This window comes from Suricata suricatta, chromosome 6 (assembly GCF_006229205.1).
Source record: "Suricata suricatta isolate VVHF042 chromosome 6, meerkat_22Aug2017_6uvM2_HiC, whole genome shotgun sequence".
Lineage (NCBI taxonomy): Eukaryota > Metazoa > Chordata > Mammalia > Carnivora > Herpestidae > Suricata > Suricata suricatta.
Genome location: NC_043705.1, coordinates 110901240 through 110926601, shown reverse-complemented (window position 1 = coordinate 110926601; position 25362 = coordinate 110901240). Strand labels below are relative to the sequence as shown.

General features: G+C 36.1%; 1 long non-coding RNA gene across 1 annotated transcript; it reads left to right on the top strand.

Moving 5' to 3' along the window:
* The first annotated feature begins 263 nt into the window (after positions 1-263).
* LOC115293776 lies at positions 264-10234 on the top strand. The gene is made up of 3 exons (XR_003909589.1): positions 264-317; positions 496-612; positions 10177-10234. It is a non-coding gene; the product is annotated as an uncharacterized LOC115293776 (long non-coding RNA).
* The last annotated feature ends 15128 nt before the right edge of the window (positions 10235-25362 follow it).

Genomic DNA, 25362 nt, shown 5'->3' with positions numbered 1-25362 from the left:
CTGTCTGCGGGGACACAAAAATACAGCCGGACAGAAATATGGGTTGCACCCCATTTATAGGCTGATGTGGCCGGACAGAAATGTGGGTTGCACCCACTTATGGACGCATTTGTTAAAGTAACTTTCTGAAGCCAAGACGGAGCCGCTACTAAAGCGGTGTCGGTGTCACGTCAGAAACCGGAAGAAACCTAGGTAACGTCGCGTCCCTGTAACGCCCTGCGTACCAGAAATGCCGTCTATTCAGTTAGCCAATCCCCGAACACCAGGCCGACGCTGGGCCTTCTCACCCTGCAAGGCGGCTCTGCCCAGCCCGTCAGGTAGTTTCAGTTTCCATGTTTCTCTTCACAATTATTTTTTCTTTACCCTGTTAAAAGGTGTCGGCCTCCTGCCCCATTTTGTGGTTCTCCACAGGAGAATGCCTACTTCATGAAGTGGTAAACAAAATTTGTTTGTACCACCTAAATTATATATGTTTTTTAAATCCTTTGTTAACAGTTTTTGGTGACTAGTGGATTCCAAAGCTGACTTCTTGGCCTGCGAGACAACCGGACGCACAGGCGACACACCCACTGAATCCTTCATGTTCACGCTCCTCTCGTCCTTACGCCGTGGGTAAGTCCGTCTCGGATTTGGGCTCTGCTCTTGCGTACAGCTCTCCGATCTAAGCAAACTTCATATTATGTATTATGTGTATTATTATACCTATATACATAGTTCCCAGAAAGGTTCTGGAGTTTCCGGAAGGTTCCAAGGGAGTTATTAAAATTCCCAAAAATGTTCTGGGGTCCTGGAAATATTCCAGTGTGGTCATACGGGGAGTCAACAATGGGTGGCAGCGGGTAGGGGTTTTATAAGGTAAAAATCTCATGTTGTCCTTTACTTTCCAACTCCAGACTCTTGTGAATTTGCCTTTGGGGGTGCCCATCGGTTATCTGTAATTTCTCTCTCAGGGACAGCTGTTGCCTTCTTTTTTGTCTAGTTTTGCATCTGAGACCTTGACTTTTTGCCTGTCTGGGGCCTTCAGTTATCAGTTCTTGCCTGCAGAGTCAGCTTAATTGTGAGGTTGGCAGTACAAAGTTATTGCCTGACAGAAATGTGGGTTGTGCGCCATTTGTGACTAGGGTCCTATGGACTGTTTCCAGCTCTCAGGGAAACTAAGTCTCTCACTCTCTCTCTCTCTCTCTACTGTCTTTGAGAATGACTTTGGATCTTGGAAGGATAGTATCCTTTGCACCCTCCTTGAGGACACTTCTTTCATCCATGGTGTCATTCAGTACTCTGCCCAGTTCTCCCTTTACAGACATTTCTCAACCAACTTGCAGTTAAACAAGGTAACAAGACTAGGTCTGGGCAATAGGCTATGAGTGAAAGTGACATGAATTCCAAGCTAAAGCATAGAAAAGCAGAGTCAAGATCACCCTGCTTACTTCTTCTGATGCGTGGACTAAGAAGGCCATGAAGTCAGGGTGGTCCATTACACTTGTGTGTCAAGGGAAAGTGGGTGAGGGGAGCCAGAGAAAGGGAGGAGCCCTCAGAATGAGTAACGAGTTGCTCTGGACAGTCGTCTGGTCTGGTAGCAAACTTTGCATGAATAAGAACTCATCTGCCATGTTAAGCAACTTAGATTCGGAGGCTTGTCTTAGGATAGCAACATGGTCTTGCCTCTTCTGGTATAATAGTCAATTGTGCAACATGATCTGCATGACTAATTTTTAGATAAATAAATTCCATTCAGTACTGGGTGAAGGCCAAGAAGGCCATTTCCAGTCATGTGAAGTTTATTTGGCCAAGTTATACCAATGTTAAAATAGTAGTGAATTGAAGCTACACAAATTCTAAAATATAACTTAATTCAAAAATAGGATTTTAGAAAGTTTCATACATACATTATAACTCTCTACAGTGTGTCAATCAAAACATTTAATGCTATTTTTTTTGCCAGTGTTTAACAAAGGAGAAAATGATCAGGATTTTTAATTTTCTGTAACATTCCTTATAAAGGATGAAATATGTCCTTCATAAAGAAAAGATTATAGAATAAGAGTGACATTTGTCATTTTGGATAGCATTACAGGTTTTTTATCTGGGAAAATTCCAAGTTTGGACTAGGATTCTGTCTATGTGGTACCAATGGCAGAGTGAAAGAAAGCTAACATAAACCTGTAACTTTCCACACAGAATTTCTACCACTTGGTCACACTGTGTAGTATATGCTCAGTTTCTCTTCAGTAATGCTCAAGGGGGTTGCATAATAGGAAGGTAAGAATCAAAGGCCAGGGTGGGGGAGGTGGCCATCAGCTATTTTACTATCAATTCTAGTTTCCTTAAGGGGTTTAAAACTGTCACTCTGTTCAAAGGTTTAAGCACTTATGACAGCCTTGAGCAGGAGAAAGTCGATTTTCCACTATAATATTATAATAGCACTTGTGTTATAGTGAGCTGTACTCACATGAATTTCTGGGTCTAGTCGGATGTAATTCCCAACATGGCAACTTTACAGGAACTGTTTCTAGCCTTACCAGTTTTATGATGGATGGTTTTTAATATTTAGAAGTAGACTTTTCCCATCCCTCACAGTGATGGCTTTATTATTTAGTTGTTGTTTCTTTTTGTTTTCAAATGAAAGTAAATAGAATACAGTTGTCTTTCGGAAATGTCTTAACACTGCTTAAGAGGACTGGTGAATGATGAAGGTCTGCATATGAAGATAATAAAATGTCATAAGATACTATTAAAATTTATATATTCTAAAATGTTATTTTTATTCTAAAAGAGTTATTAATTCAGAATTTTCATTAAAATATAAGAATGTCTTTATAAATATATTGAATAAAATACAGCTACCTAAATATTTGAATTTCATTTCATGGAGTTTTATTATTTCAGATACAAATTATATACATAGAGTTAAGTTTCTGCTTTAATTTAATAATTGTAAGCAAAGGCATTAATAATTCCTTTAATTCTGATTAAATCTATTCTTCCCTGATAAATAGCAAATATAAAATGGAAAACAGTTTTTATATAATTAATTGTAGCTCATTTTAGAACAAAGGTGAAATATAATGCCACCTGGGAAAATTTAACTGTCTTCAATAATTGGTGTAACCTGCAAGAATAAAACTGTGAAATTATAAACCCTTGTCTGAGAGTCTGTTAAATCTGTATGGTTTGCAGACACAGAAATCTTTGCAAAACAAAACAGACAAAAGACATGTAATAAATAATGTCATTATAGGAAGCTATATCTTTCAGTTATAAGATGGATTAGTTGTGAGAATCTGATATACAGCATGGCAATTATAGTTAATAATACTATATTACTGTATAATATTATTAAAGTTTTCCAAGAGAGTAGATCTTAAGTGTTCTCAACAACAAAGAAAGAAGGAAAGAAAGAAAGAAAAAGGTGATAACTATGTGAGGCAATGAAAGTGTTAATTAACTTGATTGTGGTAATCGTTTCACAATGTATATACATATATTAAATCTTCAGATTGTACACCTATTAAAAAATCATGTTGTATAATCTAAATATGCCTGCTTTTATTTGTTAGTCATGCATCATTAAGCTGGAAAAGCTAAACTAAAATTAAAGAAACTATGTATATTATGAACATTTATGAAATTTCATCTGTGTTTTGGAAAGTAGGTCTTAATGATGTAAAAATAAATGTTTTTTATCCTGTTTTGTTTACTACTAAAATGAAAAAGAAAGAAAAAACTAAAACATGCCAATATTTTTTTAACTTTAGCCAGCATTGCTTTATTCTAATATACTTATCCAAGACCATATTTTAAAGAATAGTTATACTGAATATTAGTATTTCCTTTGGGTAACTGTCAATTCTGTGGAACAGGGTGATAGTTTTGTGTGTTAAATTTTTTATTTCATAAACTTCCCTAAACTGCTCATTGATTTAAATTAGACCATTTGACAAGACAGTGTGTAAGCTTTGTGAAGGTGTTTACTAGAAGCAAATATATTTGAATAATTGCATACATACCACGACTATATTTATCAAATCAGAAAAGTTGAAAGCAGAACAGACAGGAAACAAGTTGTGGCTCATAAAATATGCAAAAATTTATTATATCTACTTTTTCAAGTGCTTAACTAGTTTCCAGATACTAAGCAAAATCCTTTATGAAAATCATCTCATTTAATCCTTACCCTGTGACTAAGGTACTAGTAATCTTATTTTACAGCTGTATTTATAAAGCATGATGTATTTTTTAATAACATCTATTACTTGTTGTTCGTACTATAAAACAGGTACAATCACTTCATGAGGAATCTGAGAGCCATTCAGACAGTTCATTTACCCACAATTGCCGCTCTCCAAACAGAGGACTTTGCACCAACATTTCACATTGTTATTTCCCTCAAATGAAAAATAATTTGAGAGCTGAAATCCTGGTGACCAAATAGGTCCCTGTGATTACTCATCACATTGAATTTAATGGTAATTCAACTTCAGGTTCATAAGACTTAAATTGTATTTTTATCTTGAGTTCAATGACTATGTGATAATATGGAGGGGAAAAACATTAGCCAATAAGGAGTAAAAGCATATTTGCATAGCCTAATTTTAATAATCTCTAGGGATATATATTAATTAAAAGAAAAGCAGTGTGGGGATTGACAGTCTGAGTTCCAGGGTCAGAATCCCAGGCTTGCCACCTCCTCCATGTGAACGTAAGAGTAACTTACTTTGCTGAACTTATGTTTTAATAATACCTATATCATAGAATTCCTACAAGGATCAATCCATTCAAAGAACTTAGACCAATGCTTAGCCCAAGTAGTTTCTCAGTAATTCTTAAGGAGTGCTATACAAGTAGGTGGACATATCTTTTTTTTTTTTGACGCTTAAGCAGTAATGGTTTATTTATTTTTTTCATCTATTTTTTTATAATAATTTATTGTCAAATTGGTTTCCATATAACACCCAGTGCTCTTCCCCACAAGTGCCCTCCACCATGGCAATCACCCCTTCCCCCTCCGCCTCCCCCTTTAGTCCTCGGGTTTGTGTTCAGTATTCAGTAGTCTCTCAGGTTTTGTGTCCCTCTCTCTCCCCAACTCTCTTTCCCCCTTCCCCTCCCCATGGTCCTCCATTAGGTTTCTCCTGTTAGACCTATGAGTGCAAACATATGGTATCTGTCCTTCTCCGCCTGACTTATTCCACTTAGCATGACACCCTCAAGGTCCATCCACTTTGCTACAAATGGCCATATGTCATTCTTTCTCATTGCCATGTAGTACTCCATTGTATATATATATATACCACATCCTCTTGATCCATTCATCATGTATATTTAGGCTCTTTCCATGATTTGGCTATTGTAGAAAGTGCCGCTATGAACATTGGGGTACATGTGCTCCTATGCATCAGCCCTTCTGTATCCTTTGCCTAAATTCCTAGCAGTGCTATTGCTGGGCCATAGGAGAGTTCTACTGATAGTTTTTTTGAGGAGCCTCCACACTGTTTTCCAGAGCAGCTGTACCACTTTACATTCCCACCAACAGTGTAGGAGGGTGCCTGTTTCTCCACATCCTCGCCAGCTTCTGTAGTCTCTTGATTTGTTCATTTTAGCCACTCTGACTTGTGTGAGGTGGTATCTCAGTGTGGTTTTGATTTGTATTTCCCTGATGCTGAGTGATGCTGAACATCGTTTCATGTGCCTGTTGGCCATCTGGATGTCCTCTTTTGAGAAGTGTCTGTCTGTTCAGGTCTTCTGCTCATTTCTTCACTGGATTATTCATTTTTTGGGTATGGATTTTGGTGAGTTCCTTGTACATTTTGGATACTAGCCCTTTATCTGATATGCCATATCTTACATATGCTTGGCTTCTGCTCTCAAGAGATATTTGTAGGGGGGCACCTGGGTGACTCAGTTGGTTAAGTGTCCTACTCTTGATTTTGGCCCAGGTCATGAATTTAAGCCCTGTGTCTGATAGCACAGAGCCTGCTTGGGATTCTCTCTCTCTCTCTCTCTCTCTCTCTCTCTCTCTACTCCTCTCCCACTTACAAACACTCTCTCTCAAAATAAATAAATTTTTAAAAAGGATATTAGTAGGAAAGCTTGACTTATAAAACAATTTTTAAAACAGTATGAATAAAATCTTATTCATAAATGAGTGAAGGCATAAACAGATTTATTACCAAAGAATGCCTAATTAAGAACATGAAACTAATTCTCAATAGCATTATCCAGTAGGGAGATGCATACTTAAACCACAGTGACATACGACTTAACACCCACTAGAAGGTTTATAATTAAAAGACCGACTATGTCAAGGATCCAAAAATCTGGAATCATCATTCGTTGATTATAGAAATGTAGAATGACACAGCCATTTTGCAAAAACAGTTTGACAGTTTCTTACAAAGTTAAACATAAACCTACCATACAACTCAACAATTCATTCCCTAGGTATCCACCCAAGAGAAATTAAAACTCATATTAACCCAAACATTGAATGTAAATGATCATAGTATTATTCACAATAGCCTCAAAGTGGAAACAAATGTCCATCATATGATGAATTGGTAAAAAGAATATGACATACTCATACAATGAGATACTATAGAGCAGTAAAAGGAATTGACTACTTATATATACTACAATGTGAGTGAACACCAAAAAATGTTAAGTGAAAGAAGACAAATGCAAAAGATACTTGTATTATCTTAATCACAAATTAGTGAGGAGCTAAGGTCTCATCCTTGGCTTTTATGACTTCATATTCTGTGTTCCAAGAATTACCAAAACAAAATGGCCTTATTTATATAGCAATATGTTTACATTATGGGAATTTTTTATAGGGATTTGGAAACTCTGGGTGAACACACCAATTGTCTTTCAAATAACACTTTCTTGCTGCATATATTACCTGGTGTAATAATTTGAAATCATTAAGAGACAAGCCAAAAATAACTCCCTAAGCAGAGACCACATTTTCCCTGTACCTACAATCTTTTGGTCATTATGGTAACATGAGAGACCTCAGGAGAACTGGCATATCACCAAGAATCTCAGAGGATATTTGTTTTTACTGTTGTTGCTGTGTGTCTAGTTCTTCAGAATATATCAGACAAATAAATATGACTCACTTGATGTAGTGGATTTTTGTTGAAAATATGTTTAAATTAGAATATATAGGGAATTTTCTGCCTTCTTTTTAATGAGATGTAAGTAGTTTTGAAAAGGCAAACAGCAAGTGAAACGTTTACCTTGATAATATGATAAGCAAGGCTTGAGCATCTTCTGTGTGTCACCTTTCAAGCCTCCCATTAAGTTCCATTATGGTAAATGAAAAAGATCCATAAAACTTGGCCATCAGTCCATTTATTTACTGTAGTTTAGATATACTGAAGGGGGGTCAGGAAATCAAGAGACTGGCACTAAATTATGACAAAGTGTGATAAGACACTCAGTACTATGGACCTGAATTTTAGAAGTGTGTCATTCACTATCAGATCCAGGAAAGACTAATTTTACTTAGAGTAAGTCAAAGAGGGCATCTAGGCATAGATGCTGTTTGAGTTGGGCCTTAAGTAATTCAGTCCCTGAGAGTAGGAAATGAAAGAAGAATATTGCAGTCACTTGTATGTTTTGCAAAAAAATAAAATGAAAAATAAAATCATTCTCAAGAAGCAACAATGGTACATTCTCCCTAAAACTGCTTTCAAAGACCCTACATGTTGTAGCAGATTCTGTCACTCCCACCCTTCTCACTTTGTACTCACCTTTATGTGTATACCCTCAGCTTCTTAACTTCACACTCTGGACTCTTGTCTGAAGACTTTCTCTGAGCTCAGAAACACATTGAGCCTGCAAGCAGAAGGTGCAAGAATGCCAACCCAGCCCCAGCAATAGCCCTCAATCCTGAGCTGAATTCCACATGAGGGACTGAAGCTCAGTTACCCACAGAACCTGTTCGTTAATGGATTCTATATATTGGCTTTCTTCCTTGGCCTGCCCCATTTCCCTGGGCCCCTACCGGTACTTGCTTTGATCATCACCTGTTTGAGTTACCTATCATTGTGTAACAAATTACCTCAAAACATACTGGCTTAAAATAACAACCACTTTGTTTTGCTCACAGTTTTGTAGATCAAAAATTCAAGCTGGACTCCATTGAACGATTCTTCTGTTTTGACTGAACCCAGTCCGTAGTCAGCTGATGGGTTGGCTGGTCTGTGTTATCAGAGATAGCTTTATTTGCATGATGAATTGGCAAGGATGGCTGATAGGCTGGACTTAGCTGGGACTATCAATGAAAATGCCAACATTTGGCCTCTCCAGCAGGAGTACCTCAGGGTATTCACGCTTCCTACCTGACACTGTAGGGTTGCCAAGGGGAGTGCTCTGAGGCTCAGCTGGTGGAAGCTACCAATCCCTTAATATTTGGGCCCAGAAATTTATACAGAGTTACATCTTCACCATTGACTTGACACAGAAAACCCTGAATCAAGGCGACAGGCCATCAACCGCATCTAGGGGTAAAAAATAAATTGAAGATCAGCGTCTGGGGCAACACAACCTAAACCATGAGTTTTTTGGATTATGCACTGCATTAAGTACCACATCTCAGTGTTCACAATTCATATAATAGTCATGTTCTATCCTGTTTGAAAGCACGTGGGCAGGAAAGCATGGAGATGGAAATTACGCACCTCCCAGAGGAGTCCTGCTCTTTATAATCCCACACAAACCCTCTTGAGAATGCACACCTCTTTCCTAGTGCACCCGTTAGTGTGTCAGCACCATGCCCCAACTGTGGGCCAATCATATCCTCGTGTCATTTCTCTCACTAGCCAACTGCTGGCTTTGGGAAACTCAGTTCTCATTCCTACCTCAACTGTGCAGCAGACCTTGTCATCTCTGCCTGTGATTACTATGATGTGGGTGATCTGGGATGTGGAGAAGTAGGTGAGAGTCCAAGTAGGTGTGTTCAGAGCTTGTCTAGTCAGGGCTCAGCTGAATTAGATTGTTTCAGATATGTAATAATAGTTTTTAATGTTTATTTTTGAGAGAGAGAGAGAGAGAGAGAGAGCGAGTGTGGGTGAGGGGCAGAGAGAAAAGAAACAGGACTCACAGCAGGCTCTGCACTGACAGCTGACAGTAGAGAGCCCATCTCAGGGCTCAGACTCACAACATGAAATCATGACCAGAGCCCAAGTTGGAGGCTTAACTGACTGAGCCACCCAGGTGCCCCTCTGATGTGTAGTAATATTTTTAACTTAATTTTTCTTCTTTTTTCCCCCTTTACTACTCATGTGGGCTTTTTTAAAATGTTTATTTATTTTGAGACAGAGAGTGTGTGAGCAGAAGAGGGGCAGAGAGACAGGGAGAGAGAGAGAGAGAATCCTAATCAGGTCAGTGCAGAGCCCGACCCAGGAATCGATCTCATGAACTGTGTGTGAATCATGCATGACCTGAGCCAAAATCAAAGTTGGACACTTACCTGACTGAGCTACCCAGGTGCCCTACTTCTTGTGTTTTTACATGAAGGAAGTGACTTTACACAAAGGGATTTTATGGGTGACAGAGGCTTCATGCTATTTCATATTGGGCCTATTGTTTATATCACTTGAATGAAAATTGTCAATAGCTTCACCCTAGCTAGATTCCTGAAGATCTAGGAATTCTGTGTTCTGTTTCTAAGTCATTTGCTAAGTAATACATTTCTCCTAAATCTTCTACTACCTATTTCACAGAGATATGAGAGATTTAAATGGAGTAAGATAAGTAGAAGTGATGTGAAAACCAGAATACACCTTAAATGTCTAAATTTCTTGGGAGCAAAGATCAATACTATGCTTGGGTCATACTAAATATGCAATAACTGTTGAAATGAATAAATGTGTTCTCATTAGTTTTGCAAAAAATAATTGCTTATACAATTATACAGAAAAAGATGCTTTTATCTCATAGAATAAAAGCCAGCAAGTAATTAGAACCAGTAAGTAATCATAGCAAGAAGTATCATGAATGATACCAAACTCACAAATTCAAAGAAATTGCAACTATACAACTTAGAAAAATACAAAGAATCCTTGCATAGTACATTTCTCAGAAGGAAATTTTGGTTGCTTTGGAAATAGGAAATAGTGAGGAGAGAGAATTTTTCTGTGAACCAGATGGGTTATTTTTTTTTTTTTTTAGCTCTTAGGAAATACTGTAGCAAGCCACCATAAAAGCCTCCGGCTGAGATGTTTAAAGGTGAGCAGTTCCAGCCTTCAACCAGGCAGTTTGGGGGAGGGGTGAGTCACTGTGCAAAAAGAACAGGGAGTCATGTGGTCCAACTGTAAAATAGAAAAATTGCATGTAATTATTTTACAGGCAGAGTGCGATGATGTGAAAGGAAGAACTAATGATGATGCACTCAGCTTGTTAGAGGCTTTTCCTTCTGGGGAGCTCAAGGTTACAAGAAGTGCTGCTCACTAGAATTTTTTTCTTCCCTTCCCCTGGATACATAATGTTACAATAAACCCTGCACAGAGGGGGTTAATGCTGCAAGGATGTTTTTAAATAATTTCTGTGACCAAAGCCGGAGATACAAGCCTAGCAATAATTCTCCCTGACTTCAAGCATCCTGTATTGATTGATTAATTATTCCACCAATGAACTAACAGGTATTGACCTTATCTGGTTGAGTAGCATTTAGCCAAAAGTCAGTAATCTGCATCGATCACTTAATGGAACATCAAAGCTCAGCATTCTGACAGGTTTGTGTCATTCAGCAAAAATCTGTCTATGTTTTGCTGATACCTTGACCTTTTGTATCAAGCAGTCTTTACAGAAAACGAAAAGCAATGACAAAATTAAATCTTGGAAATAATGCTTTGTTATGTAAAAGGAATTTTTTTCTTGGACTATTGCAAATAGCTTTTGCTAAGATCTTGTTGAGGGGTTTCTTTGCAAATTGAAAAGCTGTTTTCTGCATGCTTGCAATGCATGGTATTCTGCTGAAGCATGAAATGATCAAAACAATGAACTCTGAGATAATTAACACTACAGCAGAGCTTCACAGAGGTAACACTGAACAAGTCAGATTCTCTAGGGAGAGGTCCATATAAAGAGAACTTGGCCCGGTGATTCAGGATAGTCAGGATGGGGTAGTATCTGTTCTTGCCCATTCTCAGTACCAGAATCCTGATTCAAATATTCAGACAAATCCACTGATCCAATCAAATACCTATATATCTACCTCAAAAACTGGAAGAGTTTATTATAAAAACAACAGAAGGATCAGTTGATAATATCTAAACTCATAATATCATAATTCATAATGGGAATCATATACTTTGATATCATATCTATAGACAGAGGATATGACAAAGCACAGTAGATTCTTATTAAAGCTCCTTTTCCTCCTCACTAAGGAATTGATGATGAAACCCTTAACAAGTATGGCTCAGGCAGTGGGCTCTAGAATAGCCCTCTTAAATCTGTGACTCCAATAATAATGTGGTCCCACCAGGCTGGACTATGTAAGAATGCCCACTTTTCACTTCAGAGATCTTATTTTTAATTATTGCTCATGCACTTGATTCAATAGTTACTGAATACTAAGACTTGTCTTCTAAGAAGATTCTGCTACCTTCTAACCTGTTAAAATGGTAGTTCTTTTCATGTAGTGCTGCATCACAGTGCAATGATTGCTTCTGCATCTCTACTCCTAAAGACTGCTTTGGTCTGGAGCATTATTCACCTTTTAATAACTGCTATGGTGCTTGCTAAGTGGTTGGCCTATTGGGTTTAAAGCTCTTGTAGTGTGAAACAGCTATTCCTGCTTGGAGTCTTACTTAAAATGTTTCTCACAACTACCAAGCACCATTTTAATTCATCAGTTGCAATGCCCAATATGCCTTTTTTGTCTGTATTTGAAGACTAAGCCATGCACTGTGGCTCCCCTACAGTTTGACAAACTTGGTTTGTGTCCGTGACTTGTTAACTAATTAAAACTTGGGGCACCTGGGTGGCTTAGTTGGTTAAATGTCCAACTTTGGTTCAGGTCATGATCTCATGGCTTGTGGATTCAAGCCCTGTGTTGGGCTCTGTGCTGACCGCTCCAAGTCTGGTACCTGCTTTGGATTCTGTGTCTCCTTCTCTCTCTGACCCTTCCTGACCTGTGCTCTGTCTCTCTCTGTCTTCAGTAGTAAATAAATGTAAAAAAAAAAAAAAAACTTTAAAAAAACTAGAATTTCCCTTTACCAGTAATATTTTTTAATTAATGTTGAATATTTTCAACAACAAAACTAATAAGCATTATCTATAATAAAATGGCAAACAGATCATGTGTCAATAGTTCATTATCAGTAAAATATGGGTGTTAGGAGAAATTTAAGGTCCATTCTATCAGTCTATTATGCTTTTTTGAATATTAATCAGTAATTTATTTCAGAATATGTTGAAAGGAAAGGTCACGTAAAAGAAAAATAGTATACTGGAGTAGCTTTTTCTCTAAGCAAAAATGAAATCAGAAAAATCATGAATAGGAAAGATACTCTGCCCTAACCTTAAATGACCACATGGAGTGAGTGATTTGATTGATTACTCAATAAAGTTGAATGCCTTTTGAACTGAAAGTTGGTTTCATTAAAGAATATGACCTAATAGGCACAGCTTATGTGGTGTCACAATCAGAAAGAAAGAAAGAAGGAAAGAAAGAAAGAAAGAAAGAAAGAGAGAGAGAGAGAAAGAAAGAAAGGAAGGAAAGGAAGAAAGGAAGAAAGGAAGGAAGAAAAAGACTTAAGATATCTAAGATCTCTGAGGAAGAAAAAAGAACTCAGACTTTCAACTGGGTCTCGTGCTTTTGTGGTTCATCAACAACAAGGTTCAGAAAATTACTGAAAATCTTAAGTGGATAGTCTTTACATTATACTTATTTTCTCTTTAAAAATGGAATCATTAAATTAAATCAAACTGGCTAGAAAATATGTACAACATCTTTGGTTATGATATTGTAGAGTCTATGATGTATTTTGTCTAAAAATAGTTCTTACTTTTGGCCAAGGCACACATATTAATACTGACTGTTGACTGACATTTTAGTCACTTGTTTGAATTTTGTGTTCATTTTCTATAAACTGGAGAATTTTGTCTCCTTATATATTTTGCTCTACAATATAAACTAGTCAATTGAATTTACATTAATGCCTATTTATCTTCTTAATATGCATAGAGTCCCTATATGCTAAGTGGAAGATACATTGTTCTCCCAGAGAAATAAAGATAAAAGTTATTTTTCCAGAAGCACTAACCTTTGAATTTCATAATTAGAAAAAGAATAACATGTATTTTCTTGACAAAACAAATTAGCAGAATAAACAGCCATACAATTATGGACCTCTTGTTTCAGGCAACTTGGGAAAGAAGTGAATAAAACATTAATCAGCATAACTAAATTAGCTAAACTAATACTAATTGTTAAATGTCTAGAAATTGAGTCATTGAAGAGACTTAAGAACAAAGAATCTAAATGTATGAAGTACAGTGAATAAAATACACAATTTTAACAAGCATACAGGACATTATTTTACTGCAGTTCAGGTTTCCCAAATGGTCTCAGGACACTTTTATACTCTTAATAACTATTGAGGAATCCAAAGAGCTTTGGTTTCTGTGGGTTCTGTCAATTGATATTCTCCATATTAAGAACTAAAACAGATATTTAAAAAATTTATGAATTAATTTTAAATGATGATAACAAACATTTTACATGTAAAACAAATGATAGTCTTAATAACTACACTTTTTAAAACAATAATGAAAAGAATGACATTGTTTTACCTTTTTTTCAAATTTAATGTTTCCTAACTGAAGAGAGCTGGACTCTCACATCTGCATTTACATTTAATCTGTTCAGTATGTGATTTTGGTTGAAGTAAATGAAGCAAATCAGACCTCACAAGCATTTGTGGTTGGAAAGGGGAGAAGTATTTTAATAGATTTTTCACATATTTGTAGATGTTCTTAATTAGTACTACAGCAAAACTCAGTAAGTGATAGTTTCCTAAAGATTCATTGTTATGTGGACTCTGTAACCGTATCAATGAACTTTTTTTGTACCCTGTTTCATTAGAATTGTTTATCATCTGTGTGGAAATTTATTTATGTGGCATTTTGTGTGAAAAATTTACCCATAAGTGATTTTTAGTAGACTTTATTTTTTAGAGCAGTTTTAGGTTCACAGCACAATTAAGCAGCAAGTACTGAGCTCCTGTATACAGTTAACCCTTGAACAACATAGGTTTGAACTGCCCAGGTCCAATTATACATGGATTTTTTTCAGTAAATACAGTGCAGTAATAGAAATTTATTTTCTCTTCCTGATGATTTTCTTAGTAATAGTTTCTTTTTTCTAGCTTATTTTATTGTAAGAATACAGTATATGATATATAAATCATACAAAAGATGTGTCATTCTGTCAACAGTAGGAGTAGTTAAGTTTTGGAGGAGTCAAAAGTTACACACAGATTTTCCAAGTGCTCAGAGCTTTAGCGCCCCTAACCCATACATTGTTCAAATTAATTGCACCCCCTGCCTCATACAAGCATCGTGCCCCCGCACTGTCAACATACTGCACCAGAGTGGTATGTGTTACAGTCAATGTACCAGTTGTCACATCATTATCACCCAGGATCCATCATTTACATTAAAGTTTATTCTTGGAGTTTTCCATTCTACATTTTGACAAATGTAGAGTGACATGTATCTACCATTATAGTATTAGAAAATTGTTTTATTGTCCTAAAAATCCTCTGGCTCTGCCTATTCATCCCTCCCTTCCCCATAACCTGTACAACCACTGATTTTTTTTTTAATATCTCCAGAGTTTTGCCTTTTCCAGAATGGTATAAAGTTGCAGTCAAATGGTATGTAGCCTTTCATATTGATTTCTTTCACTTAGTAATATGCATTTAGGTTCCTCCATGTCTTTTCATGCCTTGATAGCTCATTTCTTTTTAGCGCTAAATAGTATACCATTCCCTAAATGGACCAGTTTATTTATCCATTCACCTACTGAAAGACGTCTTAGTTGCCTCCAAGTTTTGGCAAATAGTAATAAAGCTGCTGTAAATATCCATATGCAGCCTTTTGTGTGAACAGAAGTGCTCTGCTTTTTTGGGTAGATACCAAGGAGAGCAATTGCTAGATTAAAAGGTGACTAAACATAGATTAGTTCTGTAAGGAACTGCCTTACAAAAGGCTGCACCTTTTACATTCCCACTGATAAGAATGCGAGTTCCTGTTGCTCCCATCCTTGCCAGCATTTGGTGCTATCAGTGTTTTGGATTTTCATCAACGTAATATATGTGTAGAGGTATCTCATTGCCTTAATTTGCAATTTTCTAATAATACATGACATAAGCATCTTTTCATATGCTTGTTTACCATCTCTGTCTTCTTTGATGAAGTGCATAAATGATTTTTTACATCAGTTGTCACTTAGAAGCTATTGGTTCCCTGAGTCATATAGATCTTCCAAATGTTGACGTATTACATTACACCATATCAAACATTCACACTTATTAATATCACTACCAAGCTCATCAGAGAAATTCTCACATATTGTCAAGCTCATTGTGGCAAACAAAAGGCCCTCAAAATTCTGGGGTCCTTTTGAATGCTCACATTTATCATTGAAAACATATATTGTCAGTTGTTTTCCTGTAACAGGATCATTTAATTCACTTTTCGGAAATTGTGTGTCAGATACCTAAATCTAAATAACCATAGTCTGTCATTCATTCTCTAGCATAAAAATGGTGCTTTATAGGGGGGAGGCATCTTGTTAAGCTCTCTTCCTCAGTAAGTATACAAGTGCCTTTCTTTGAAACAACCGTATTTCTATATGCAGCACAAGTGTTTTACACATACTTCCCACTTTAGCATGTGGAATATTAAAAAGACACATAGTCAAGGGTCAAAATTCAATAAAAATAATTTTTGTGCTGCATCATTTGCAAGTTAAAATGTTTGCGGTTTTTTCTTTAACTGTGAGTGCATGGCAGTGAAAAATACATTGACAATAGTTTAATTTCATGCACATAGTTTGATCTTGTACTATGGAGCTATACTACCTGGTGTCAATTTAGCACCATGCCACCATGAAAGGTAAATATGTCATAGCATTATTATATAAACAGTTTTGATCTTTGGATCTCCCCCACCCCCCACCCCAAGAACCTTAAGGGTTTCATGAACAAGCCTTAAAAAACAGCTGCTGTATGTACTGGTTATTAGAGTCTTGAGGAATTGCTGAAACTTGTTCACTCTCATTCTAGACAAATGTGGATACACCAGAAACTTTGCCTATGGTCTTAGGTATTAGACAGCCAGGAGAATACCCGTGGACAACTAGAATATAGCTAATGAACCCTCCCTAACAGCCATAGGTTTTATCAGTTGTCCATGTAGAATTTTCTATCTCAAAACACTGAGAACCCTGAAAATATAAGTACCTATTTTCAAACATAGTCTAGTGTTCAGACATCGTGTGTGCTATACACGATGTCAAAAATAATTAAAAGGAAAATCACTTAAATAATGATAATGAAGTTTCTACAAAGTTGACAGATATAATTTATAAAAATTCCTAATTCTGTCCCTTTAACGCCTTCCCTATTAGGAAAACTAAAATATGTTATTTATAAGGATTGTTTTAATTTGTATGTGCTTGACCTTAAATGAACTGTCTGGATGCTTATTTTCTGGTGATTACAGTTTGTTTGTTTTGTATTTTTGTTTTTGATGTCTTCCCACCATACTCACAGACAGGGAGTGTAAAAGTTTCCTCATTTGAGCCTCTTACTGCCAGTGAACTCAGAAGAGTATCCTATTTCATACACAACCTCAAGTTAGTTTCAAAGGTATCACAGAGGAGCAGCTACATTGGTGATGTACCCCTGGACTCAGTGATATCATAGACTATTATTGGCATCTGCAGTTTTTAAAAACTGTCAGTTTGGCACTATTTTTCTCATACAAATAGACATACACCTTAGTAGATGCATTTTCTGGGGAAAGAGAAAGTAGCCTTTTAGTACCCCATTGCACATAAACTGGGCTTTATGTAGAGAAAGTTACTTTACAGGGATAATAAACTTCACGTAAAACAGTTATTTCTGGCAGCTAATTTACCTTTATAGTTTATAGAGGTACCTTCTTCATAATGGTACCTTCGGATTCTACTTTCCCTGAGTTCAGCAATCAGTGTCAATTGCTGCTGGTTTCCATAGAAATGAGACAGCTCACAGTTTTAAAATCTTCATTCATGGACTAGTTTTACAAATAATGTAGAGTTTGGAATTACTGCTTACTAAAGACATATTGCTTGAAACAGATGCCAATAAATTTAACCCTTCAAATGGCATTTAAAGTTTTTGTGTAGTTTAAATAATAGTAAACCCACATATTTAAATAGAGTGATGTGTAGATCAAACACTAAGAAGGGATTAAGTGAACCTCCCCTGAAGGGACATTGAATGAATTGTATAATATGGAAGCAGCTGTTGAGCGGTCATGAAAAACTGACTTGTTAGTGCACATTGGCTTCAGTTTGTCAGGAGCTTATTTATTTTTATCAATGTTAAGGAAAATAGATTTTCCTTCAAAATTTTTTGATAGTAAGATTTTCTACACCCCTCTAAAAATTAGGAAAAAAATGTCAATAAAGCTATTAATAGTGTTAATTATATGGCTTCCGAGCACATTCATGTTATAAAGTGGTGGTGCCAGTTGTTGATGTTCAACAAATAATTACTTTGTATGCTGTCCTAGAACTTGCTGTATCTGTAATATAAGTTTAATGTGTGGAATTCTTTTAGTAGTTATTTTCTCTATGCATGTTATGGTTGTACGTGGATAATGCATTCACAGTCAATTTATAGCACTTACTAATTTTGTAATTAAAATACCATCAGTAAGAGCAACACAAATCAGAGATCCATCAATTAGTGTGGCTCATTAAAGCTGGGATCTTTTTTCAGCTCTATGATTTTCTTCAAACTATTTGCCAGTTTCTAATTCGGTTCTGTTGGCATTGCTTCACATTGTTGAGATAATAGCAAAATGTGAGGTTTTCATATCATCTTTTCCATTAATGTGTCACATCTGTAGAGCACTAATTTCATCTCAAACTGTTCAGAAGACTATGAGGTAAGTCATTATCTGGTCTTAAGATACCCTAGACAGGAGAAAGAGTACTTGTTTTCTGAATCCCATATACATCTTCGCTTAATAGTAAAGTTTCACATTCCTCCTCTTAAGCACGTTACCTCTCTCCTTTCAGAACCAATTGTACTGGGGGGTCCCCTGAACTGATGGCACCTCACACTTTTTGTAGGATATAAAGGGTACTTTATCTGTGACACTAAAGTTAATCCAAATCTCATTTACCCTTGGAGCAGATTATACCTCTATTTGTAGATTTGATCTTCAGAGTTTGCATGGCAGTTATATGCATTGGTAGGATTACTTGTCCCACATTTGTTAATGTCAGGAGTTCCCCATAGCTGGAGCTCACTTATCTAGCATTTCAAAGGCAAGTTAAAAACACCCAGCAGGGCCCAGCTGAAATATTTTCTTTCAATACAGCCAAGCTGCAGGCATAAAACTCAATAGTAAAATATACAATGGAACAAAGTAAAAGGCCTTTATAACAGATCTTTGTCATGCCACTGCAAGTATTTCATAACATCAGCTACTGTTTTTCTCAATCGACATCATATAGATCTCAGTTAATGAAAAGAGACATGGAGCATATTGCATCAAATAGATGCTGGGCAGGAAACAGAAAATGGATCATGAATCTGGGGGCCCCCTAGCTAAAGCAGTCAAACCTCTGAATAGCAAAAGGACTAATGTGTTTTAGCTGTTCTCCCTTCCAGCCATAAACCCAAGAGCAACATTGAAAGTGTTTTCTTTTCTAGGCTGCTCACCAACCCCCTACCCACCTCATCCCGCCATGTAAGCCAGTCAGCAAGGATCAAAAACATTTCCTTTTAAATGAATCATGGCAATCCAATAAAGATGCAACACGCAGATTATGTACAAATCAATGATGGAACCACAGCCGGTATCAGCAGGCCTGGAGGAACAAAAACTGCTCACAGTCAGGGGGTGTCTGTCCAGTAACGAGCTGTGAAACTGAACACAGAGCACATGCTATGCTCTGGGCAAAATCCCTCAAGCTGCTACTGTTCTGGCTTCTTTAAGTAACTTTGGGGTGTTGTAGCATTGTCCTCTTTCTTCCCCTCCCCAGATGGGCCATGACAGCTTGGCTTAGTTGAGCTTTCTTAAAGGGAGCCTTCAGTGACACAGTTCTATCAGGGCAGCACAGGCAGACAACTGTAATTTTAAAATCTAGAAATCAATTGTTCATATAAATAGAGAACAGGACTGCATTATTACTTAGAATCCTGGAAAATGAATACAAAGAGATTCTTAGGTATTTAATTATTAATATTGCCAATAAGTACCTGTCAATTGTTTTTTAATTGCTACTCTTTGCAGATATTTGAGGGGAGAAGGAGATATGTTTCTATTTGAAAGGAACAAACCTTTTTTTTTCTTTCTTTTTTTGTGTGTGTGCTAGATGCCTACCACAATCTTCATTCTTTTAAAATATTTTAACGGCATCAACCAATCTGCAGAGCTGTCTTATTTCCTTATAGATCTCTTCCCTGGCACTCACTATTGTTCTTTTTCTGTAACACCGAAAGCTAATTTTCATACTGGCATGGCAAGGAGACAATGATCACAGTAGGTTCAGAATGCTAAGGTAAGAATACAAAGAGAAAAAGATCATCAAGCCTCAATCCACACACACACACACACACACAAAGAACAAATTTTAGAGGGCCCAAGTTTTCCTTCTAGAGTTACACCAAATAAATTTCAGATAAGCCCTTTCTCCTCCTAAAGCTTTACTTTCTTCATCAGCCACATCTTTTCAATTTTAAATTTTTATTTTTAGATCTAAGAATATGCTTTCAATTAAGAAAAAAGCAGTCCTCAGTCTCTCACATGTAATCAAAAGACAGTTCATGGCCTTCAGACCCTTTTAAGAGCATTTCATGTGTAATATAAAGATTTGACAAAAGTCGGTCTACCATGGACTTTTTTCTTCTTTAATATTAAAGAAATTTTACAAATATGAGCTATTTTATTTAATCCAGTACCTGCTAATAGCCTTCTTTTATGGTTAGCTTAAAGGTCTAAAATAATAACTAATCATCAGCCACTTATTAGAAAAGTATCTGCTTTTGAGGACACTCCTACTTTCTCTAAACTCAACAGCCCATTGTATTTCATGTTCATATTCCCAGGGTTTACTGATTTCTGTGAACAGTCAGGGCATATGGCACAGTTATCTTCGCTAAGAGGATAGAACCAATTTATTCCAAATAGAAAGAACTTATCAGATCTAGACAGATCTCTAAAACACCTGTAAGATAATTTGGATTCACAGCAGTAATAAAATAACAAACAAATTTCCCTGTCCTAAAAATGATAAATTACTGTATTTCATTGAGCAGACTTTTCCTTATCTGATGTGTTTTAAAAATGATAAATATGTCTCCATAAATCTGAAGGCAACCCAGCAGTCAGCATCTACCTAATTGAATCAGAGCTTATATGATTCAAAGAGATAAGAACACATTAAACAAATGAGGATGTTTTACATTGGAAACGTGGATATAAAATTCACCTTTGAAGAATACATGGTGAAACGAATTCTCAAAACAGATGAAATACTAAAATTGAAGTATAATTAGTAGAAGCTGTCTCCGCTTATGAATAAAACCCTCCTCAAAAATCTCAGTTTGACTTTTGCACATATTCTGACCAGTTTTATTATGATTTTCTTATACATTCACCTGTTGATCACTAAGTTCCTTGCAGTTCATAATGAAATCTTTTGTCAGTAAACTTTACTTTTCGTTCGCGACCTTAGTTTTTCCATTACCAACTATTAAATGTCTCATGGCTTTGATTTTCATCTTTTCAGGAAAAAATCCTCTTTATGCTATATATTTATTTTTCAATAATTGCTGTCAGCATTTCGCCTGCTTCCTGTCTCACTGTGCTCTGCCCTCTGCTCCCTTCTGACCACCACGTAACTGAGACCTGCTTCATTTCCTCTGAACTTCTTGTCATTATTTTTTTTTATTTTCTACTTTCTCTTCAATTCCTCTCAAAGTAAGACTCTAGCTCCTCTGACCACGTCTGCCTGGCTTTGGAATACTGCTTCTGATTCAGTGTTCCTGCCACAGGGCAAAGGAAGTCTAAAAAGTCATGGTGACTTAAAAGGGGTTTGGTCTCTCTAAACAAGCCAAGAATGAGTTTCCCATTGATTTTCATGAACATTGACACTAATACCATTTGAAATCAGGGATCTTTGACACAGTCTCTTAAGATAGAAAAACAAAATCTATTTTTGGAATCAGAGTGGCAGGTAATTGTTTCATATCTAGAGACTTCTCAAAACAAAATAATTTTTTTTCTTCTGAGATGGCTTAAGTAAATACCACATGAAATCAATGAATTTCTTTTCATTCTGAGAAAAATACTAATATATCTCTTCAGTTTAATGCAAATAAGGGGGAGAAAAGAAAAAATAATGAGGTGAAGAAACTAAGTCTGAACAAGCTACGGCATATAATGAACATTGGAAAGAAGAGTTAACTCAGGATATCTAGAAATGATTTTTGAAAATGTAGATGTACTCATTCTCCAAGGGCTTCCTAGCATGTTTAGAATAAAATCCAAATTTCTTGTTATCATCTAATCAGTTCTACATTATCTGATTCTTGCTTATTGCCCTTAGGCCTCTCCATTCTGTCCAGCCTGGAATCCAATCCCCCGCTCCCCCGTGATGCCACTGGCAATTCACATGCGTCTCTCAGTTTCTTGGGCAGCTCATTTCCACCTCAGTCTAGTAGCACTTCTTGTTCCTTTTCTTGGAATGTTCTACCTCCAAATCTACTCAAGTCACTCTCACTTCTACTAGTATATGACCTCTTCAGAGACACCTTCCCCAATTCTTCTATTAAAAAGAAAGAAGACCACTTTTCCTTACCGTTATCTCCTTTTATGCTTCATTTTCTCCTGTAACACTATAGAAAATAGTGCCTAGCACAAAATGTATTATCAAAAATCATTTGTTAACTAGTGGATGGAGCTAATATGTTTGTTTTAAGGGTAAAACAAAATAATGTACCCAGAGTACTTAGTACAGTGCCTGGCACAGCATAAATTCTCAAAAATTATCCTCTCCTATGATTACAACTTATGATAGCTACCTTTTCTCACCAGATTACTAAATTCCTCATGGCAATGACTGTGCCTCTGTGTGTGTGTGTGTGTGTGTGTGTGTGTGTATATGTGTGTGTGTGTGTGTGCGTGCGCGCCCGTGTGTGCACACTTACCAGTCTTCTCAAAATCTAGGACAGTTCCCAGCTCATAAGAAGTATCCACTAAATCTTTCTAGTTATATAGGTGGAAGAAAGAATAGTATATGCTAGGCAACACCTTAACATAATTTCTAGCAAAACCAACAGTGAAGATCTGAATAATACTCCAAGCGCAAAAACCTAATATCAATAACTAAATGGAGAAACGAAAATGAAACAAGTAGATATTGAGCATAACGTAAACAAAAGAGAAATGATTTAAAGTCTATAGATGTTATTTGATTTTATGGTTTAATTAAGACATGTCTACAGTTTTAAGAAAGTTTGGATGCAGTTACTATCACATAGCAAGAAAAGTAATCATGACATTTTCACTGAATGATTGTCTCCAACAGTGTCTTCACTAAAGTCTTCTAAGTAGTCAAGTTCAATTACAAATTTATAGATTATAAAAAATACAAAGGTAAAGGTATATTGAACATTCTAAAGATACAATCCACAATGTTAGAGAAAAAAATGCAAGAAAAATAATGATGATTGTAAGGCACTAAGAATTAAATATTCAGGCAGACATCATAACCTACATAAAGCCAGAGGGAAGAATTTTAAAGCATTTTTGTATGTTTTATTTTTAAAAGCTTGCTACATCAGTTTATAACATAATAATGAATTCTAGTTTTCAAAATGTATGTGCTGAACTCATGATTTTGAAGCAAGCTACATCTGCAAAATTATTCCAGGAGCATGCACCAAATTTTCCCTTAAACTACAATAAAAAAATAATTTTATCTTATACTTATCAATGTCATATATGTGAAAAATCTTAAGGAAGCCTTTTTACATTAATTATCTACTCTTAAAAACAGAAATTACCTTCTCATATAATCAGGATAAATTATCTTTTTAAAACTACTTTTATTAAAATGAGCTTCCCAGTTAATTACTACAATAGTTTCTTTTCAACTTGTTCTCTTTATATTATAATATTAAATTATGTTCATTCAATAAATATGAAATAATTTATAAATGTATTCACAGGACCCAAATTGGAAACTTTTGTAATTACCTTGGAATTGATATTTTTCCCTATAGATAGGCAGCAAACTGAAAGCACCCCACTCTCTACAGCTCAAGTTTAGTGGTAAATTAAAGTCAGTAATATAAAATAGCTCTTTTATTTTTGGAAAAGGAGAATTTTATACTTTTACATAATTCATTTCCCTTACAGATAACTTTTAACATCTGATATTAAACTTCTGTAATCAGTTCCACTACAAAAAGAAAAATATACTAGAGGAAGCTAAAAGGAGGGGCACTTGGGTGGCTCAGTCGGTCAAGGGTCCAACTGCTGATTTTGGCTCAGGTCATGATCTAATGGTTCATGAGATTGAGCCCAGCTCCCTGCTTGGGATTTTCTCTCTCCTTCTCTCTTTGCCTGTCTCTCCATTCATGCTAGCTTGCTCTCTCTCTCTCTCTCTCTCTCTCTCTGTGTGTCTCAAAATAAACTTTTAAAAAAACTAAAAAGAGGGGAAATTTTTTGTAGGCAGTATGATCAGACTTCAGTTTTACACTAACTTTGAAGTACAAAAGTGTGATTCCTTGATCATGTTGATCACCAACATAGTGAAGGAAGCAGCGTGCGGGTCACCAGTCACCAGTGCTGCTCAGCTGGGCAAAGGATGTCATGCGCTGCAGTTTCATACCCCTGGAATAGACCGCTGGCTAAAAATACTTTGATTTGAACGAACTATTTCTCTTTTCATAATCTGAACTTTGCCAAGAATTTTCTGCACTAAAACAAAGAGGAAAATATTTTGATGAGGATAACTCATTTTTAAAAAAATAAGAAATTAGTATTTCCTGCAGAATCACTCAGGAATCAATCTCACATTAGTAAAAATTAAAGACTTACAAATATTCCAGCAAATGAAAATAATTGGAATATCCTAAATGAGAGAACCACCTCCTAAGCGGGATGGCTGATAAATTTGTAAAAGCAGGACAGTGCCTCAGGAGACGAACATGATGGACATCCTCAGTAAGCTGCAATTCCTCTTTGATAAGGATTTTTTTGGGGGGGAGGGCCTCATAAATAACATAGAACAGAAAGAAATTAAGTATGAATTTGTACATTTTAGCATATATTTTATGACTTATTTGAAAACATATGTGGTCAAAATACTAAAATGTTTCATGTCAAATTATTTTTCAATGGAATTACTGATATTTTAGTTATGATCTTATTATCTCTCACAGAACTTTAATTGTATGTTAGAAGAAAAATTGAAGAAAATGAATTGATAACACTGTAATTCAAATCCCAGAATTCTGTCTGTAAAATATATTTTAATAATGAGTGTAACCAGTATGTTAAAGAAGTATGCTGTGAAACTGTGATCAAAATGCCTCTAATACTTCCCATAATCATTTCATTGAACTTTTTTCTATCCCTGTAAGAAAACTCTTGAAAGTCTGAATTTTCTACTCACTCTCAGATAATAGACAATCCTATAGTTGATTTAGGTTGCAAATAGACTTGTAGGAAATTAGATTTTTCATCCCTCTGCAATAATTTAAAAATTAATTTCAGTTTGAACTTTCTCGTTTACTGAAGGTTGAAAATTGTTGAAGAGAGAGATTTCTGATTGCTTTTTCCCACTTCCTTGCTCTCTGTCTCACCCCTACCTCCAACTACTTTTGTACTCCCTCATGGATGTAAAGTAGGAAAAATTGGAGAAATAAGGATAGCACAGGTCTTACTGGGCATGATCAGTTCTTCCTTTCCAATTCTAAAGAGCTAAGCTAATTTAATGGTGAACTTTTGAGTCTTCTTGGAGGTTCCCTGTTAAAAGTCTGTCATGTTCCCTTTGATTAAGATGAAAGCTTTGTCAGATCCTGGAATACAGGAAATCCAGGAAATCCAGCC